The sequence below is a fragment of the Megalops cyprinoides genome, chromosome 17, assembly GCF_013368585.1.
Source record: "Megalops cyprinoides isolate fMegCyp1 chromosome 17, fMegCyp1.pri, whole genome shotgun sequence".
In the NCBI taxonomy this organism is placed as follows: domain Eukaryota; kingdom Metazoa; phylum Chordata; class Actinopteri; order Elopiformes; family Megalopidae; genus Megalops; species Megalops cyprinoides.
This window is the reverse complement of record NC_050599.1, coordinates 20,896,825-20,918,562: the sequence shown is the minus strand read 5'-3', so window position 1 is coordinate 20,918,562 and position 21,738 is coordinate 20,896,825. Positions and strand designations below refer to the sequence as shown.

At 44.4% G+C, this 21,738-nt stretch overlaps 1 protein-coding gene across 4 annotated transcripts in view; it reads right to left on the bottom strand.

The window, feature by feature from the left end:
* Positions 1-21,738, bottom strand: part of LOC118792087 (estrogen-related receptor gamma) — a 152,817-nt gene that overhangs the window by 24,599 nt on the left and 106,480 nt on the right. The window lies entirely within an intron of this gene.

The window sequence follows — 21,738 nt, the reverse complement described above, 5'->3', positions numbered from 1 at the left end:
CAGCTGGCCTGTCACATTGTATGTAGGTAGCTACAGTACAATACCTTTTTTCTTTTTTGCCTCTCTTTGTTTCCACCATCAATTACATATGTCAGTTCCTCCCATTCTGGACATCACAGGTTCAGGACATAGGCAGGTTATTTATTTCGGTGCTGTGGTCATAAAAGCACATTCAGTTCTCTCAGTCTCGGGGAAAGCATTACTTTAAATACCCATCTATCCGTTTTAATTAACTGACATATAAAAACACCAAATTTAATTAATCAGACCAGTACCCGGACAGGTGGTCTCCTAGGAAACCACTTAAAGGCGGCCTAAGACATTCTCCATTGAGTGGCACGGCAAATACTGGAGCACTTTATGCACCAGATGGACAGCACATAGGAAAGTATGTTCACTTACTGCTAAGAACCAGAAAAGACAAAATCCTCCCACAGCAAGGGGAGGAAAGTGATGCATAAGCATATTTGACTGACCATATTCTACCAATTTCACCAGCTCCTAATTATTGTGTTAGTATCTGTTTGATGAAAAAACCCTGGTTTGCATGATGGTAAAAAGCAGTTTTAAAGCAGTAAATATTACAGAGCAAAGATATATTTTTAAGTTTTGGCTACATAGACCAATGTTACAATAACAGAACACCAAAGCTTTTTATCTTAGTATTGGAAGGCAGGTATGAGTCATTGAAAGAGATCCATTGGTTCAGAAGTTTTAACCTAGAATCCCCGCCAGGCCACACATACACACACACATACACACACACACAATAATAGATGGAGCCTTAAAAAGATGTCACATTACTTGCATAGCGCATTAATTCTAGCAACACAATATGCAATATTTACTGTCACATGTTGACAACTGCTCATCTTAACAAGCTCCAGTAGTAACCCAATCTACTCGGAGGTCCGTTGCTAACTACCGAAGGGGGGCGGGAGGTGGGATTTACTGTGTAAAGCGGTGCCTTTGCCCTCTCCTGCAATACCATCAACTGTACCCTCGGCGACACCTTATCCCTCCGCACAAAGTGCGCATCTGTTCACAGGCTAATACCAGTGAGATTTATGGGCCTTTTATTAGACCGCTCAGGTTACTAATACTGATGCCTGGGTTTGACTGGTTACTTCCTAGTATCCGACCACTTAACTCTAGAAACTGTGGGTAGTCAACATGGAAATACAGAGGCTCGCAGAGACTCGTCTGAAGTAGTAAGCAGAAGAACTACACAGGCTGTGTTGTAAGTGTGCAGATATTTTGCAGGACGTGCGGATTGAGACTTTGAATGCATCGCATGAATATTTTGACTTCAGAAGGTTACCACTTGCACAAAGCTAAATCGATATTTACTGTGGCCTGAGCTGAAGAATAGCTCTCAAGGCAGTTGAATTACACTCTTCCTACCGGTTCTCTGTCAATATCATTAGAGCGCAGTAACATTCTGTTCGACTTCACGTGGATTTATGTATCTATTTAGCACCGCTGAAGTTCAAAGACTCAGTCAGCTGTTCTGATGGCCTGGAATACGTGCGGGTATTCAGCCACAAATAACTCAAGTGCTAGGACCCCTTAGCGCCTGGGTCCCTCTGAAAATACACTGAGGCATTAAGCGGAAAGAGGTGAAAAGTTACGCGGGTGTTTTTCTAAACAATGCCGCCGGGTCGCGTTGCTGGGGATGGATGGCCATTCCTCAGAACGCTGGTAAAGTCGCCCCCTTTTTTTACCGCGGAGCAAAAGCAAACAGGATTAGCGGAGCCGTTAACAGGTGCTCCGAAAGGGTTACGGGCGGTTGTCGTGTACTGGTTGGCCTTGGTGCAGTTGGGGGGTGGAGTTGGCGGAGGGGGGGGGGTGTGGCGAGGAGGGTTTGGTGCTTCTGGGGAAGCTACAGCACAGGCCGGAATGTGCTGACACTGGGCTGGGAATAGCGTAGGAGATGAAAGCCGAGCGCACATGCACCTCGATCAGCTGCTGCAGCCTGAAGGCCTCCCCCCTCCCCACCCGATAGGCGAGGAGGGCGCAGTTTCATCGTAACCCTGCCGCGGGGTGATGCTTTTCTTGTTTGAAGTCCATCTAAAGTTCTCGGGCAGAGGATTTACACGCTCTCGACAAATACACCCCGGATCAGGCTGGTGTATTTCCAGAGTGCCCGTGCGAACTGCGGCCGCTAATAATACCGCATGACATCATTTCACCTGTCAGTGAACCACCGCGGGCCGCTTCACACGGCCGCGCGGTCCAGAGGAGAGGCGGGCGGAGCTACAGACGCAGCAACACACAACTGCTTGTTTGCCTGACTCTGTTTATGGCCTGGCAACAAGTCTCCGAGATGGTGAAGCAGACAATATAATCATTTATATTTCGAGCAAATGTGATGTCGAGTATCATCGGCTGATTTCGGTGGACAGCTCTGACAATTTGCCTTTGAGAAAGGTGCTAAATCACTTGCCTTGCCTTCGAAGATCACTCAAGTGAAAACTGAAGAGTCTATTCCTGCCGGAATGATTTGTCAGTCCCTTTTTTTTTTACAGCAAATGTATAGCTTGTGGATGACACAAGACATGACTTTAATCTCAACTATCTCGGCTGTAGAAATCTGCCACCACAGTAAAGGACAGGCTCGATCTGAAATATGTGTATGTGTTGTGTGCGTGTGTGTGTGTGTGTGTGCGTGTGCGTGTGTGGGGGGGAGGCTTTTCCTCAGCCATGAGTGAGACCACACCAAGAGAGAAGATTGCTTTCTTTTGACATAATAAATAACACCGTGGTTATTGCCTGAAATGTATCTTTTTATTGCTTTCACATGTGACCAGTAACATGGCCACTGGTTGGAGGGGGGATGGGGGTGCGTGGTTACGGAGGGAGGGAGGATCGGAGGTTATAGATGTTCGCTCTCTATCGAGACAAACCGCAGGAAAACATGGGGACTCCTGTTTCAGACCTCTAAGGGCAGCGGTGAAGGGAGGGAGGAAAAAAAAAAAGAAATTAATTTCATCCGGTTATGAATCCCTGGTAGAATACAACCCCATTTTAATTAAGCCTGCAGACAGGCCTATTGTTAGCTGGTGTTCATTCAAGTTTTTTTCCCTTTTGCGCCATCTGAAACCATCCCCTTTCCTCTGTTGTTTTTTTTTCAGCAGAATCCCACAGATGACCATAAAAACGTTATGAGGCTTGTTTTGAATTTCATAGGCGTTGTGGAATCCCGAAAGGCGTCTGTAAGAATTTACAAGGAGCACGGCGCGGCGATCAGCCCCTGGGATCTTCTGCCACTTAAAAGCGGCTAATTAAACGAACCCGGGCTGGGGGACTCCTCCTGCACAGGCCACACACACCTCCGAGAGGGTGGAGGAAGTAATGGAGGGGTGTGAGGCGGAAAGAGGGAGGGATCCAAGCACAGCCCGAATTTCAGCCTCTCATTCAAACCAGGAACGGCACTACTTTCTTACACAACATCATACTCCCATGGATACTGGTAAGAATCTCAATTTTAATTGTCAAGACCCTTAAAAATTCTGAATAACAAAAATAACAAAACGACACCAAGATAATATGCCTAAATCTGTAGCAGTGCTACACACACACACACACACACACACACAGAATACATTTCACCACACAATTGAAAGGGTGGTAGCGTAAAAGCACTGGCAGACTTTTACAGGGTCATTCACGCTGTTAACAAATAAACACATTCCCATTCCCACCTCTGAGAGGGAACACAGTGCTTTCAGGGGCACCTCACACACCGTACTCAGACAGTCTGACTGCTGTTGTGCTGCTCTTCCTCTGTTCAATACACCGAGCCTCTCTCTTTCTCTCTCTCCACACGCGTGTTTTAAAGACACAGCTGTGTCTGCCTGGAGAACCTTTACACGTCCTCAGACAGTTCAGAGGGGGGTGGGCGGCAGGTGAGCAGAAATGCCCTCCTTGCAAGTGGGAAAATAAGACAAGGAAAGGGGACTCTTCTTAAACATCTGCTGATGTTTACTGCTCCAGCCTGCCTCGAGCACTGTGGGGGACAGTGTCACTGTACGCCTGCATCCCTGTGTCCCCCTCACCGCCTGGCCTAATAAAGACTCCTGTCACCGTGCTGGCTTTTCATCGTCTCCCCGTCTCCTTGCTGCCCCCGCCCCCACCGGCCCCCCCGCACAGACCCCTCCTCCTCCCGATAAGGCCGCCAGCGACGCCAGCCCGTAAATGAGCTTCGGCTCAGAGTTGATTTCGGCTCGCCTGAAAACAAAGCAGGCCTCCCCCTCGCTCCCACCAGACCACCCCCACCAACCCCCCCCCCCCACCCCCAAAGCCCGGCCGCTGCCTTCAAAGCCGAACCTGGCCATTCGGAAGGGATTTTAATCAAGCCGAGCACTAAGCCCCGGGATTACCAGCTAGGTGTAAAAGGAAATGCGCGCGGCGTCTTCCTCTGAAGGTAGCGAGAGCCGCGGACTGGCCGCTGCGTGAACGCGGGGGAGACCTCTCACGCCCGCCGGTGCGTCTCTACTGCCTTTCCTCTCCGTCCAGTCCACAGCCATGCATTGAAGCGGGCTGCTACAGTAACGTGCATTATTAACACTGCTGTCGCACTGAAAAAAGAATCACCACAGCTGTAAATACCTGTGTTCCGCCTCTGTTTTCATAGCACCTTTAGGAAAAATGAACTCACACCCTTTGTCCAGCATCCATTAACAGAAATGTGGAGCCTTTGCTATGCAGGACATGACATTTCAATATGAACAGATCCCTGACTACTGTACTTGCATCACAATTACTACTTAATAATAATAATAATAATAATAAGAAGAAGAAGAAGAAGAAGGAAAAAACTAATAAACCATTTTCCACAGCTTAACATCATTTCCAATGCTTATTAGCTGTGGTTTGCCAGACAGCTGTCTTTATTTGTATTCCGCTGGTTGCGTTTGCAGCGTTACGCTTGCGAGCGTGCGTTGCCCTTGCAACACTCTGACAAAGGCACAAACAGGGCCTCTGCGGCACGGGCCAGAAGCAGGCTGCATTTCTGCGACGTTTTTTAATTAAATCGGCACCGGCGCGATGCCGGGGGTGCACGGGCGGGACCGCACGCACCGCTCCCTGCTGGTTCCGGCCCGGAGAACCGCGGGCCGTGCGGGGGGTGGCCGCTCATGCGAAACTGCCCTGCCGCCTCCCTCTCTCTCCCTCCGGCACGCGCGCGAGGGAGGCTCCTTCCCTTAAGAGGAAGGCATTTGTTTTCTGTGCGTGGCGCACGCCTGCCCGACAAAAAGCCGGCCTCTGAGGCTGCTGGGAGATTAGCCGCGCGCGCTCGCTCACGCCATCTTCTTTATTAGGCGCACGCCGAGGCTTCGGCTGCGTCCGGCATAAACAAACAAAGCGAAACGTGCCAGGGGCCTCGGGTTTGGCGCCGTGAGGAGGCCAACACGCTGAGAGCTGGAGTGGGACCCGAGGGGTAAATTCTGCGATTCCACAGGGAAAGCAATCAACAAGGACAACAGGGCTGCTGGTCTCCAGTCTGCCTGAGCCTAAAGAATAACTAATGCTGTTAGAGCTACAGTGAGCATCCTTATAAGTATTCAGAGACATTGTTTCAGCAGTCCTGAATCACCACATAACCTGTGCGTAATTCTGTTCCGCCTAGAGTTCAGGATTAAATATTGGATAAAAACCTAACTTAGAAATCACTTGTTTTGTTAAGGATTCACAGTGTTGCTTTTGTGTTATAATTACTTAGAAAATACATACTCCCCCATTTCTTTTGCTCCTCAGACCAACTAGTCACATTAGCCTCATTTGCCTCATTTGACTTCCTGTGGCCTTACACGACTGCACAGCTCAATATATGAGAGGCTACTTTGAATTTCTGATCGAGTGGTTAAAGATATCTGCTCCGGATCAGCGTCACCTTAAACGGGGATCTAGATGCTGCGATAATGTTCAGACCACCAGGCAGCCAACAGACGTGACCATTGTGAAAAGCAATTCAGGGCTTAGGTTCTGAAGAGGGGGAGAAACCCTCCCTGATGACACGCTAAACATCTTAGGGAGTTTGCCCATATGTCCTGTCAAGGACCGCCCTGCCTTGTTAAAGGTGGTCCCCGCAAGTGGGATACGTGCAAGGAAGCCACAAAAGCAAAAGTGAGCCACATCATATTTGTGGTTCTTAGCTATGAGTGTGTTACTTTATGTAAATCACTAAGGGTCACTTAGAATGGTCCTTTCACACAAGAAATTATGTCATTAATATTTATCTTGCAGAAAGTGGTTTTCAAAGTATTACCACTGCTAACCAGCTATATAGTTAATAAGGTCTGTCTAACTAAGTAACTTGCAATTTCTGACCCAGCCTCTAAGTGCCTGTGCTAGAGATGGCTGATGCATCACCCATGAAAATAGCAGAAGGAGAAAAAAATAAACAAAAAACACTATATTTTACGTTGAAAACAGAAATCATGAATCTGTCAGAACTCCAACACCAAAAACAACTCGCACTCTCACATCTGCATTTAAAAAGGCTGAACAGACAGGTTTGACTATGGCTGGCTTCCTTTTCACACACATTCCTTACACACACAATGACAATTACTCATTAACAAAAGAGGTCAATGGAACAGTGGTCTGCTATTGGTAGGTTTGTTAGAGGAAGCTTCTGATCTTCAAGCATTCCATTCCGTTTATTTTGACACATTCATTTATTACCACTCTCACTTAGTTTAAGAAAAAAAATGTTAGTGACTATACTTCTGAAGTCATTTACATCCAGTTTAGTTTTTCCTATGATAAGTGATCTTTATGTCATCTTTAATAGCACTGTCAAGCTGTGTTCTGTATGCATGGTGACATCATCAGTTGCCGCCATCAGGATTCCATACGGGCAATGTGCTGATTGTCTAATTTGAAATGATATTCTACCACTTTTAAAAAAATTGTTCTGTAAACACGAGCCTCAAATAAAAGGCCGACGTGGATGGGGAAGAATATATGGGTTTTGAGAAAGTGCTTCTGATCTTCTGATTTGTCACATGTTTCTCTGTAGACACATTTTTGCTTTCAAAATGGCAGAAAAACACCTCAAGGTTTTCTAATACAGTGTGAGTCTCTGTATGTCCAGCAAAACACTGTTCAGTGAAATATCACAAAGACTTCAAATTAATATCATATCACTTATCATTTATCATTTATCATTATATTGCACTGCACTGCACTGGTCACTACATTTTCATTATATTATTACTCAATATCACATTTCTTTGCCATTACCACCTTATTGTTAATATTTATTATGCTATTATTATCGCTGTATTGCACTTGCTAACTTTACTACATTTTTATAATTTAGAATTTATGTTTTGATTTCATGTTTAGACGTTTAGAATTTATGTTTAGGAGTATTACTGCGGGAGTGAGTGGGGAGTAAGCATTTCATTGTACTTGTTACACATGGCAATAAAGAATCTTGAATCTTGAATCTTGAATGATTCATAATTCATACTGGATAACCATGATGATATGACATGATGAATGTCGGTCATAATGATAGTAAGGTCATGTATCTATAGTTTCAGAGGAGAATGCCGGGTGCTTTTTGAAACACGATCCATACGCTTAGAGGGGATCCCCGAGTTAGGCTCTGTTGAAATTATAGATATAGACAGATAAATGTAGACAGACTTAGATGGTTAAATACAGACACATAGAGATATAGATAGACACATGTGGTTATAGACAGATAAGCACTGCGAATCTTAATTTAGTCAAAATAGCCAATATTACATCACAAAACACTTTCACCACCCTACAGAGTTACTGGTTTGCGCCTCACATTAATGGGCAGTGAAACAAACATTTGCTCCTCCATTTGAAGCTGTGCCTGCTTTTTATGAATAAGGAAGAAAGAGAAAATGATCAGAGGCCTTTTAAGATCAGATGATCCCTAGCACACTTCGAATACGCTAATGTTTAATTTAAAGTAAAAATGCAGAGGTTCAGGTGCAGACTAGCATTTTAACATCCAGGGAAGGGGTGCAGGCTTAGAATGACCTGGCAAATCATTTCACCCCTATTTCCAAGATGAAAATAATCCATTTTTTTAGTGATTTTGAAACACTGTCAGAAAAATACATTCAATCAATAATTCATAAAAGTTTTACCATTTGGGGAATATTTAAATTAAATGGATCTTCGCTAAAACATATACATACATAACAGTCTTTTCAAACACTGTTTCTTTCTTATAAAAATTGGTTTGGAAACAATATAAAAATAAAACACTGGACAGTACCCACTAGAGACAGGGCAATTCCTGGTGTCTTCCCCATTCTCCCAGAAAACTGCACTTAATAAAGCCTCGTATTTAACAACCTCATTTGTTCTCAGAAAATTAACTCACTTTCAGCCCTGATTAATGAGTTTAATCTAAATGAATCAAATTAGAAATTGAAAATCATATTTCCAAAGCCCACAAAAGAAAAAGAGGGGGAAAAAAGGTGGTCATGAACAAATGATCCTTCAAATATTAAAAGATGACCAGGAGAAGTGGATGACACTAATGAAATAGCCTTCAGGATCCACAGCTATTCAGAGGCTGAGGGGGGGCAGGGTGAAAACCTACACATTGTTAAGAGTCAAATCCACCGGGACCTCATGCACTGTCCCTTAGTTTAATTACTCTGCCAAAGCGTATCCATGCACTGCTCCTGCTCTTCTCACTCCACATACCACTGTAGAATACAAGAGAACCGAGAGAAAGCAAAAGCACAAACACAAAGACAGCTGTGCTGTACGAACTGCCTGCTGCACTGGGCCTCTGATTGGCGGACAGGCACTGAATGACGCTGACAAATCTTACACAAAGTCCTGGCACCTGAACCCACATGTTTCTCCGGTTTTTCTCGGGACATCGACGCTCAGCTGTCGAAACGCTTTCCTGGATTAATGGACGACGCGATGGATTAGGTACAACTTCCGCGGCAAAAACACCACTGAGTACCAATATTCTGACCTGTGCTTATTGGATCAGCATTGAATTTGCCGGGTCAGGTGACCCTTGGATTCGAGCACCGATGGCGGATGAATTGGCATGTAAATGTCACTAATTGTATTTTCATCGTGAAAAAGAGGGATTAAAAAGTCCAGTAGACCAGTTTGAAATGCTTCCAATTTTGGACTAGATTTAATGAAAACATTAATTTGCCTTTTTATATTTAATTAAAATTCCAATACTGTAGCTGATTTCAGTTTGGTGTTGTCCTGGCTGTTGTCCTCTAAGAAATAAACACACTCGTTGTGGAGCAGATTTCTATTATTTGATTAGCAGGGGGGCCTCTGATATAATTACAGTCTGTATCAATGGGCCTTTATTTCATAATGAAAAACAGTTATTATCAATACAGCACTTGTCTGACTTCATCACAGAAAAGCACTCAACCTTCCAAAGCACAATGTCAGTTCAAAGGCTCAAGAAACTTAACTCAGTGGCAAAAAAAAACAAAACAATAAACTACATCCTACATTCAGTGCTGCACTAGTTGATCAGTGCTACGTAAAAGATATCAAGATAATTAACTGGCTGTCATTTCCAACAAACAGGGGTCTTTGGAATGGACTAAAACTGACAGCCTTTTCTTTTTTTGTTTAACAAGTGAGATGTAAAACACAGAGGCACGAAGGCTGAGCCTCTCTCTCCCTCTGTAGACACAGATAAAGAAGGCTCTCTGGAGCGCCGCGGCAAGGGAACAGGGGGCCTTCAGCCCCGGGTTTATGATAATTGAGCTGGTTTTACTGGGCGGATTTGGACAGCTCTTTTCTTCCGCCTTGACTCAAAGAGAAATAAGCAGGTGTTATCTCCCCACCGGCAGAGTCTCCCCCATTGTTTATTCAATAATGCGAGAGGTCTCTTATCGGAGCCGGGAGGTGACTGATTGACAGGCCGATATGCTTAGACAATGCATAGTCTTTAACTGAATTTACAGAGGGGGCCCCGTGGCCCAGGCCCGGACAGTAAATGCTGCAGACTAATAGGGAATTAAACTGGCACAATGGACTAAACGTGTTTGCACTCACCTCCCAGGCTGTGTTTGGTTAACTTGCTCAAAAGTGACGGGGGAGCTCTTCAGACCGCGCTACATCTTCATGTTTCAGACAGAGCCCTCAGCGCCACGGCAGCGCTTAACCTGTTGGCTCCATTTAAGGGCCTAGTACCCCACTGCTTTTCTTCTGGCTGTGAAGCAGCTTGGATTTTATTAGGCTACATTTTAAAAAGATAATTTGAAATGTAGAACTTTCTTCAATTTCTTATTTTCATTTGACGTATGTTTAGGGGATTTGTACAAATATGTCAGTCTTACTTGCCTTTTATTCTTTAATCAGCACAAGTGGTTCAGGTGGGTCTTAATGTTCCCTTCATTAGAATGTGAAAATCTGGCGATTTGCCTTTGTTAAGCAAAGGATACACAAATTGAGCACTCATGCAGTTAAGATTATTAAAAACATTAGTAATCCCCAATATTCTCCATCACCATCATCATCATCACTACTATTGCAATGGTGATGTTATTACTATTATAAAATTATTATCTGCATCCTGTCATACGTAGGTAGAATACTCAGTACAATGGAATGAAGGGGTTTTTGCATAAGGAATCTCACTCTTGTCTAACCTGCAGTCTATGGGGGGGTAGGGTGAGAGAGTCCATGGAAAGGCCATGCCTCACTGCAGCAAAAACAACTCTGTCATTACCCAAAATAGGAGAGCGGAGCGGAGAGGGAGGAGAGAAGGAAAGGGAGACAAGGAGAGGGACCGCGCGGCCGGCGCTGCCGAATCAAAAGGAGACGCTTTATGCTTTCATCTCTACTGACGGGCGATTAAATTAAAACAGATCAGTGGTGCAGTCTGTGAGCAGGTGGCTGTCGGCTGGCGTCGGCCTCAGAGCTATTAAATTGCTGCCGAGATGGAGGGCCTTCCTTTCCTGTTGCCGCGCTTACAGATCAAACAGTGACAAATGAGATGTTACCGCTCTTGTAAAGCAGGGCTACAATCTGTCAAAGTACAACATCATTTGTGACCCAACGCGGCACCCCTTCTCTCTTTTTTTTGACGTCTGAACGCAGCCGGTCACAGGCACAGCGGAGTCTGCTACAAGACAGCTCTGGTGCATTGTACCCTGTCTCTCACTCTCTCTCTCTTTCTTACTTTAATCTGTAAACGTTAGTTGTACAAAGCTGTCTTTTCCAAGATACTTTTACGTTGTCTTAAATATTTTTTTTTTCCTTCCCCAAATTTAAAAACAAACAGGGTGTGATGGACTTATGTCTTGTTTTTACAGTAGGTTCTCTCCAGGCTCCATTGAATTAGGCCTGCATTGTGCTCTGGTATGCCAATCTCAGCCACAGCACTCAGGAGCTCTTAATCAGAAGGGAGAGGAAGCTATGCTGCTATAATGGCTTTAAAATGTTCCATTTTGCAGGCCTTTTTCTCAATCCCTTCCTTTTATGAGGGATTTTTTTTTATATTAATGTATCTGGTGAAGGTAAGTGGCAAGAGGTTTGCATTTAGAGAGGGGGAAATTAGTTATTACCTAAAGGAAATCCAGAACCTTCTACCAGGGGAGCATGACTTAAGTGAGCTGTATAACTGCATTAACAATGCTTCTCTCTGCCTCAATAATTCCTCTGCACTAAATGATCTAATTAAACTCTCATCGCTCTTTTGTGTTAAACCAGTCTCCACCACTGACACTTTCATAGTGAAACGATTTCAGGCTTATACCTAAATAGTTCATTATTTCTCAATGTGATACCCCATGCAAAAGCCTGTGGGAGTTACAATGAAATCTTACAGTATGTAGATGTACATTATAACTCTCTAAAGATCTGGTGCATTTTAAACACCACGGTAATGGAAACTGCTGTAGACAATGGCTACTCTGTCATTACATGTCTAATACCTACATCAGACTGAATCAACTGAATGCAACAAAGAAGCTTGTTGGAGCTGTAATTGTGAAATACACAAAGGAACCACGGCAAAGGAATACCCAATTTTACCACTACGTCTCATACATGTTGTCTAATGTGCTACCAGCATATGAAAGTGAAAAGTATAGCCTGAGATATTGGCTATTGAAAGCTGACGGTTAACCCCAGTATGTATGATAAAAGGGGTTTCATGGACAAAAAAGGACACAACAATTCTGTAGTTCTGAAGGCTGACCTTGCTTTTACCTGACACGTCCTGGGGGAAGGTTACATTTGTACCACAACACTGCAAGCAGTGGTAGACAAGGCAGCTGCTGGGGGGTGGGGCTTCCTGGTCAGTGCCACGCAAGCTGACCAGACAAGTGGGATGGAGTGAGAAGTGACTCCAAAAGACACCAGACCCTGAGACATGGAAACATGGACATCAAAAGGCCTTGCAAATTGAGTAAAACTGCGACCTGGGTAGATTGGCTGAACTCATTGACCACCTCTTTCTTTTCCACTGGTCACCAGATTTGTGTTACTTTCGCCTCTTTTAATTTGAAATTTCAGTTTATGTTCGTATTCACTTTTGTTGTTCTTTGAAACCACACTAGGAGAAAAAAAGGGGAAAAAAATCACTAATAGGAGACAGGGCTGTCTACGATTGTGTTTTTGGAAAAGCAGCAATGGAAAAAAAATAAATGGCGATAAAGGTCCCAATCAGACTGAAACATGCATACATGTCCCATAAAAACAGCAGCTTTCACAGTGTTAATCCCACTTCAGGCAAAGATACAGTGCAGTAAGCCCTTCCTCTGATGCCCTGGTCGGTATGGCAATGTCACTGGAGAATGTGCCAGTATCTCGTGAGATAAAACTCAGCTCGGCAGCAAACATATCCCAGCTTCTTACCTTGGGCCAAGGACCAAAAGAGAGTCCCTCCCACAATTAGCTCACTTTTAATTAGTTTTGTCAGTTTAGAGGGAGGAAATAAATAAAAAGAGCTAAAATGGAATCGCATAAATCGTATCCCGAAGAAGGCCAAATTGAATTGGCAAGAGGCAAGAAGAAGCACCATATATCTGCACACACAGAGGCATCTGCAATCAGCAGGATAGAAGTGCTCAGTGCTGCCTGCGCCCAAAATACTTCCACAATCAGCTGTGCTCTCGTTCTGGAGCCCGGAACACGTGACCACGAGCCAAAATACCCTCACAGATCTAGGCCTGCGTGCAAAGACGTTCACAATTCAACTGCTGAGAACGGGCCAGAGCCTTATAATTCACTCTCACCTGATAGCTGCACCTGCCTCTGTCACCAGACATATAAAAGGTAAAACTGTCTTTTTGGCACTGTAAGCAACGCAAATTGTGTTATCCGAGTACTCTGCAAAATTGATAACAGAAATACATATTTACTCTTTTTGCTCTAATTCAAATCTTAAAATCTTCTAAATATATATCCAGTAGCCATAGGAACTACATATAGATGAGTGATGGGTTAACCTGACATTGACTCAAAACCCAGCATCTTTTATATCCCCTCACAATTGGCTCACTGAAGACTAGGTAAAATGAATGAAAAAATAAGTAAATGAATCTCGATGTGGTGAACTCGGCTGAACTCCATCAGAACTGCATTCGGCCTGTAAATATGAACGTGTTTTTTGGTTTTTGTCACGCGTCGACGGAGTCCCAGGGGTGTGCGGGCTGGCCATGCAGGTGGGAGACTGCACGCGTGACCTTTCCTGCGAGATCGCAAACGAGCATTTCCTCTCACTCCCGACATGACAGCCTGTCAGCGGGCTGCTTGGCATGTTGGGAAGTAGATTAGCTGGGTGGTGGGGGGGATGGGGGGAATTGGGTGATTGAGAAAACATGACCCTTTCCGCACCCCTTGCTAAATACAGGGCTGGAGCTAAGCACAAAGCCTGTCACAGTGTCACAGATTGACTTTAAACAGCTGTGTTGACCAGGTCCACACAAAGACAAAAGGAGCCGGCAAGGGTCACTGATGGTGTTCGATGAGGAAACACCATAACTGTCAGCTGAGAGGAACAGTGACAGCAGAAAACACCGGCAGAATGACAGACAGATAAAATGAAGGAGACCACAGCAATGATTACCGAATTTCAAGTGACACAAAGACATGGGCAATGCCACCCGTCAAATATAATTCAGTGTGCATGGTGGGAATGTAAAACTGATGTAGCCTTCCTCAGACTGAAGCAGGAAACAGATGGGCAAAGCACAGGTTGCAACGCTGTAAAGCATTTCATAGTACGTTTCAAAGCAATAAATAAAATCAGCTTGAAAAAAAATGAGAATCTCCCTCAAACTGATGGAATTGATTTGATAGGGGAATCTGACTCAAAACAAGAATCTTTTTAGCTGTAATCACTACAGATACACAGACACAATTAACTGGAAAGGATGCCTTGCTAGCAAGCCGTGATTCCTTAGAAGGTGGGCAGAGGCTTGCTCAGCAATGCGAACAATATGACGTTTTTAAGCCAAATTATGGAATAGGTTTTAAAAAGAGATCAAACCCTGTTGAAGCATAATATGCTCAATATATTTACAGAGGATTAAAAAAGGAAAAGCAGGGAATTATAAACTCAAATACACAAAAAGAGATAACTGTTTGTTTTTTCCCTTTACTGTATGTTATGTTCGAGTGCTGTCTGTGCTGTTTGAGCACTGCTCATGCAAACTGAGTGTGGTCTTGTACCACAGAAGAATCAGAAATTTTTGCAAGGTGAAGCTTGTTCCCTTTCCTCCCTTCTCCGAATAAATACAACAAGAACAATGGGGAATCTCCTTGAAACAACCACCGTTTATAAAGCTAGAGGACAAACAGTGTATACATGTAGCTATCTAGCAAGTTTTTTACATGCAAGATATGTGTTTATTACGCAAGGAATAACAAACTGCTTAATATGTAAAAGCACATTATGTTTCTCTGTTCTTCAAGACTCAACAAATGATGGCTATGACTGTCCTAATGGCTAGCCATGACACATTCCTTCACATGTTTCTGTGATTCAAAGTCTCTGATGCATAATGCAGCCTTTCCTACTGACCAATTTCATGTTACCCCAGCATATTCTCACAGCTAGAGACCTGTGCGGTCCATCTGGAAATCTATTACAATGGCTGTTATGTGAACATCACTAATCTGTCAAAGTTAGGAATATTTCACATCCAATCACAGTAAAAAACAAAGAACCAGCAGGGAGCCCTGATTCTACACCTGCATCACCTCATATACTGCAAAGTTTTACCAACTCACACTCTTCAGCATCCAGACTGCAACATATGTGCCTGTAATATTTTGCACTGAACATACATTTTGAGAAAAATCAGTATTTGTGTCACTTTTTTTGTAAAAGCTTCTCCTTGGCCTTGCTCCTTTTAGGGTACCTGGAAGCAGGGTGTGCGTGGGGGTGTTTGGCTGAGGCTCTGGCGATGACAGGGCACTGTGGCCACTGCGCTGTGACAATGTCCTGACTGCAGGACTGTCCAGGCCTCCTCACAAAGCCGGTGCCAGCCCACGCCAATCAGAGGTGCTGTTATCTTGGCCCTGAAAACTGCACCCTCAGGCTGCCAAATTTAGCCTTCAAAATTCCCCCCGGGCAGACTCTGAGGCCATTTGGACAGCTCCAGCCTGCTTAGCTCCGGCACCAAACAAAACAGCACTGTCATTATTGAAGTTAACACCTCAAGGTGGCAGGAAGGATGCATCCGGTAGATAATTTTATGAAAAACACTACGTTACTCTGTGAGGTGAACTCTTCAGTGAGATTCCTTGTCTCATTGTACATACTGGGGCAGTGCTGGGTTGTGGAGCCTAACTCTTCTTTCAGCTTTGCAAAGGAGGAGGTTAAAGTGATCCAGCTGCACTGCTGTCCGAATGACCCCACTTTGAATGGTTTTCTGACATGGAAGAGTAGGGACAGTCTCCAGGGGCCACCTGGGAGATTCAAGTGCTGCCAACTCCCACTCCTGCCCAGCAAACCAATCAGAGTCAATGGGCGGAAAGCCACAGCCTGTGTTGTTTAAAGAGGAGAGCTTTAAACTTTGCATGTACAGTGCTGGCCAAAAGTATTGGCACCCCTGCAATTCTGTCAGATAATGCTCAATTTCTCCCAGAAAATGATTGCAATTACAAATGTTTTGGTAGTAATATCTTCATTTATTTTGCTTGCAATAATAAAACACAAAAGAGAAAGAAAAAAAAGTCAAATCAAGTATCAATTTACACAAAACTCCAAAAATGGGCCGGACAAAAGTATTGGCACCCTTTGAAAAATCATGTGATGCTTCTCTAATTTGTGTAATTAACAGCACCTGTTACTTACCTGTGACACATAACAGGTGGTGGCAATCACTAAATCACACTTGCAGCCAGTTAAAATGGATTAAAGTTGACTCAACCTCTGTCCTGTGTCCTTGTGTGTACCACATTGAGTATGGAGAAAAGAAAGAAGACCAAAGAACTGTCTGAGGACTTGAGAAGCAAAATTGTGAGGAAGCATGGGCAATCTCAAGGCTACAAGTCCATCTCCAAAGACCTGAATGTTCCTGTGTCTACCGTGCGCAGTGTCATCAATAGGTTTAAAGCCCATGGCACTGTGGCTAACCTCCCTAGATGTGGACGGAAAAGAAAAATTGACGAGAGATTTCAACGAAAGATTGTGCGGATGGTGGATAAAGAACCTCGACTAACATCCAGACAAGTTCAAGCTGTCCTGCAGTCCGAGGGTACAACAGTGTCAACCCGTACTATCCGTCGGTGTCTGAATGAAAAGGGACTCTATGGTAGGATACCCAGGAAGACTCCACTTCTGACCCAGAGACATAAAAAAGCCAGGCTGGAGTTTGCTAAAACTTACCTGAGAAAGCCAAAAACATTTTGGAAGAATGTTCTCTGGTCAGATGAGACAAAAGTAGAGCTTTTTGGGAAAAGGCATCAACATAGAGTTTACAGGAAAAAAAACGAGGCCTTCAAAGAAAAGAACACGGTCCCCACAGTCAAACATGGCGGAGGTTCCCTGATGTTTTGGGGTTGCTTTGCTGCCTCTGGCACTGGACTGCTTGACCGTGTGCATGGCATTATGAAGTCTGAAGACTACCAACAAATTTTGCAGCGTAATGTAGGGCCCAGTGTGAGAAAGCTGGGTCTCCCTCAGAGGTCATGGGTCTTCCAGCAGGACAATGACCCAAAGCACACTTCAAAAAGCACTAGAAAATGGTTTGAGGGAAAGCACTGGAGACTTCTAAAGTGGCCAGCAATGAGTCCAGACCTGAATCCCATAGAACACTTGTGGAGAGATCTGAAAATGGCAGTTTGGAGAAGGCACCCTTCAAATCTCAGGGAGCTGGAGCAGTTTGCCAAAGAAGAATGGTCTAAAATTCCAGCAGAGCATTGTAAGAAACTCATTGATGGATACCGGAAGCGGTTGTTCGCAGTTATTTTGTCCAAAGGTTGTGCTACCAAGTATTAGGCTGAGGGTGCCAATACTTTTGTCCGGTCCATTTTTGGAGTTTTGTGTAAAATGATAATTGATTTAATTTTTTTTTCATTGTCTTTTGTGTTTTTTCATTGCAAGCAAAATAAATGAAGATATTACTACCAAAACATTTGTAATTGCAATCATTTTCTGGGAGAAATTGAGCATTATCTGACAGAATTGCAGGGGTGCCAATACTTTTGGCCAGCACTGTAAAAGTCTCTTTTTGCACTCTATCCACGTAAGTTGAAATGGGAGAGTGGGGGGGGGGGGGGGGGGGTGTCGGGTGTCAGTGTGCCCATATTTCAATGTAGACATTGCGCTAAAGCAGATAACATACCTCACTCTCATCTCCAAACAGGTGGTTTTGCCATGCTAAAGTCACACTCAACAAGAAGGTGTTATACATCACCATAGCGTTCCATCAGAAGGACAATAATTGGATGCACGACTAAGAAGCATATGGTACATGCTCCTCTACGGATAGACCCAAACAAGTTTGGGATGACTTAGGGCACCGGCAGACTTTTAATGACCCTTTAGCTGAAATATCTTCCTGCATTCAGCCAGGAACTTGTATCCTGTACATACCAAGTATCCTGTACAGTTGAGGAAACAGGAGTTTCTGGAGCGGTGAATTTCGCACCATCGCGACTCCAGTATCAGGCCAGCAAAATGTCATCTGGTTCTCAACCTGGCTTCCTAACCACTTAACCCCTTTCCACATGGGGCGCCCCGTGTGATTGTAGACTAATGCTACAACCCACTAGAGAGAGTGAGAACCAGCGCTGATGGACACATGCTCTCTGGAACTTAGCCAGGGGCTATTTCTGAAGCACTATGGAGAGCCAGGGGACCACACAGATCCACCGGTGGAGGCTCAAAATATTTTCTCAACTTATTCATGCCGTAAGGAACTAAACTCCGTTCACAGAGAGGGATGGTTTCTGCCTGAGTTTGTTTGTGAAAATACAAAGATATCTCCAAATCTCTCTCTTCAGAACTCCCCGCCTCTGCAAAGCTCACTTGGCCGGTGCCATATTTTCAGCTGTGGATCTTTTCCAAAATTTCCTGGCCACCAGAAACACCAACATAAAAAACCCTTCCACTCTATCTAGATCAGAAGATGTTTACCAGATCGTATTACACAGAAACCCCTGTAAATTGAGGGATACTCAGTGCAGCATGGAGTTGGACAGAAGTCTGACTTGGCTATCTTTGGGGAAAACTGGCCTTAATTAACAGGTAAAGTCTCATTAATGGCATCCCCACACCCTCAGCCTTGATGAGGGGTCTCAAAGGGGTGCCCTGGTGCGTGGGATGGGGCTGTCGCCACCCCCCGCCTTCCTGATAAACGGTTCTGGGCGAATAAGAACCCCCCAAAGTCAGCAGCACGTGTAATGTGCTGTTCCTGGCTGCCTTCCAAACACACAGGCCTGCTGATTCACTTTCAGCATGGGGACCCCAACAAACCCCACTGGGGTACTCAGATGCCTAAAGATGTCCTTTACTTCCAGGGAATAAGCATCATGTGGGCAAGAGAGGGGGTAGCAGAAGCCATTGCAGGGCGGGTATTTTGTGTATTGCACTAATCTTTTGCAGTAATGTAACTGTGCAGCTACTGAATGCACTTCTGTAAGGTGCTAAATGACTAAATGTACATGTGAATGCAAATATGTGCATATGTATATGTGGGTGTGTGTGTGTGCGTGTGCACGCGTGTGTGTGTGTGCACGTGCGCATGCGTGTGTGTGAAGGGGGTTGAATTAGCCATGCTGTCTTAAAAAGTGAGATGTTTCGGCAAACGTGGTCGCCTGACCTTTCCTTTCCTCGGCACCACCTCAGCAATTAGGAATTGTTAATGCCCCAATTATCTGTGTCGTCTAAGGCAATGCCTGAGGGGATATCCTGAATAGCAGGGAGAATTTTTCAATGCGATGAAAAATGTGTACCCCATGGCCATGTGCACCAAATAGGAGTGGGGGTAGGGATCAGAGAAGAGAAGGGTAGCCATCTGGGTACAGGCTAGTGAACTGGACCTGAGACCAGAGGACTATGGGTAAAATTTGAGGTGTGTCACTGCTGAATTATGGGAAATGGTGTTTCCCAAAGCACATTTTTCTCTGTTTTTGAAGCTACATTGCTTGTAATAGTATGAGCCATCACAGATTGGCATATATACTTTACTTTTACTACATTTACATACAGTTTTTAAGTATATGTAGAGGGAATATGTATTTTTTGCAATTATTATGCATATTTCATTTTGCCATGTGTTTCTGCTGTCTAATAGCAGAACAGATGAATGTTACTAGCAATAAAATTAAGTTATCTCAGACTGGTTTGTTTCACAGTCAATCATAACAGTATAACAATGGAACTGGGCAAATTTACAATAACTGTTTTAAATTTGCCCAATCTCAAATGTTTTCTTTTCAATCATGCTGCTTAACGTACTGCCCTTGAACCACAATAATTACAAAGAAAATAATCTAATACTGCTTGTATATGCAAGAACACAGTCCACTGTTTTAAAGTGGTTTCATATCATGTATGGAAAGATAATCTCTTTAAACTGTGCGATGTCTCTATAAATATTATTCGATTGTCATTCCAGCATGTATGCTGGGATATGTCTAGACTACAGACTACAGACTACAGACTACTGTTTTTCTAGACTACAGCAGAGAGTGTCAGAGGAAGACATCTGAGCTGCTATCTTTTTCTGAGAGAGCTGATTGGCAGTTTCATTTGAGGGGAACAGTCAGTGGGGGATGCCAGTCATTTTACGACATGATAATGGGGGCTGTCACTGTATTCAAATGTCCTGGCGACAACTGGCAACTGGCAACTGTGATGTCTGCCGTACACACTCTGTCACGGAGGGGAAAAAAAAGCCACTTTCTGAAGACAAACAGCCGACTGTGCTCCATCACACTGTACACTGATACAGCAACAATCTTGTTAGCCTACAGAATCTGATGGAGAAACTCCTGCAGAAGTGAGCTCGACAACAGGCACTGTAGAGAGAGAGGGGGGCCTTCTCTGCCTCAGGGACTGAGCCAAGAGGCACTGCGCTGAGGCTGATAAGACACCCACAATGCATTGCAGTGTAATCCCATACTGGGCATACAGTCCCATACTGGGCATTGAACATTTGGAATGCAGGCTGGCATAATAGTTGGGGTGCTGAACTCTGACAAAATTATTGTAGTTCAGATCCTGATGGGGCCGACCTGGATAGAAGCACCTGGCTGGCAGAAAAATACAGTACAGTAATAATTTAATAATTTTTTTTTCCATTGTGACACCCTAGGTAAATGTGCATCAGCATAAAGGGTGAACCAATAAAGCCTCTGACTGCTCTGTCCACATCTACTGAGAGCCAGGGCACAACTAACATTGGATCTATTTGATTATGTGTTTGGAGTCATTCCTGCACCATAGGAATCTCTGACCTCTCTACCATGTTTCAATATACATAGGATTCTTTGTTCCACTGCTCTGTAACAATTCCAAGGAACTTATGAACTACACTTCCACTCCATTCATACTGTAAATAAATGATAGCATAAAGAAACACCACCACCACCATAAAATAAACTGGCTTTGATATAGCTGTGTGTTGTTGTTGTATCCCATCCATTTCCCTTCCTTTAATAACAATGCTAACATTACGCTGACCCCAACAACTGCATGTATTTGCACTGCTGTACCTGCAATGCAAGTGTCTATTTGCATAGTAGCTAGCTATGCAGTTACTATGCGCTTGCTGAGTACTCGCCTGCTTAATGAGAGGCACACCTTTCGGGGAATAAAGTAGGACACAAAGGGAAAAAAAAAGGATTCTGGGTAATGATGACGCCCCCCTGAGAGTGGGGGAAGACGGTGGCCCTCCAGTCCAAGAGACGGAGGCAGGGTGGGGTGAGCAGCGGAGAGCCCGTCTGTCTGCTGGGCCGCTGCACTGCTCGCCGCGCATGTCTGCCTTACAGGAGGAGCAGAATGCTGCAGAGTCCAGCAGACCCTCAGCGCTGACAGCTGCATGATTTATGCTCTTCGTCAGAGAGAGAGTGGGGAAAGGGAGCCAGGGCTGTGGGCAGGGGAGAGAGAGCGCAGCGTGCCTGTGTGTGCGTGTGTGTGTGTGTGTGTGTGTGTGTGTGTGTGTATATGCAGGTGCGAATACGCACGTGTGTGTGCCTGTGTGAGCGTGCGTGTACCTAGGTGCATGTGTGGATATGCGTATGCGCATACATGTGTGTGTGCATGTGTAAGTGTGTGTT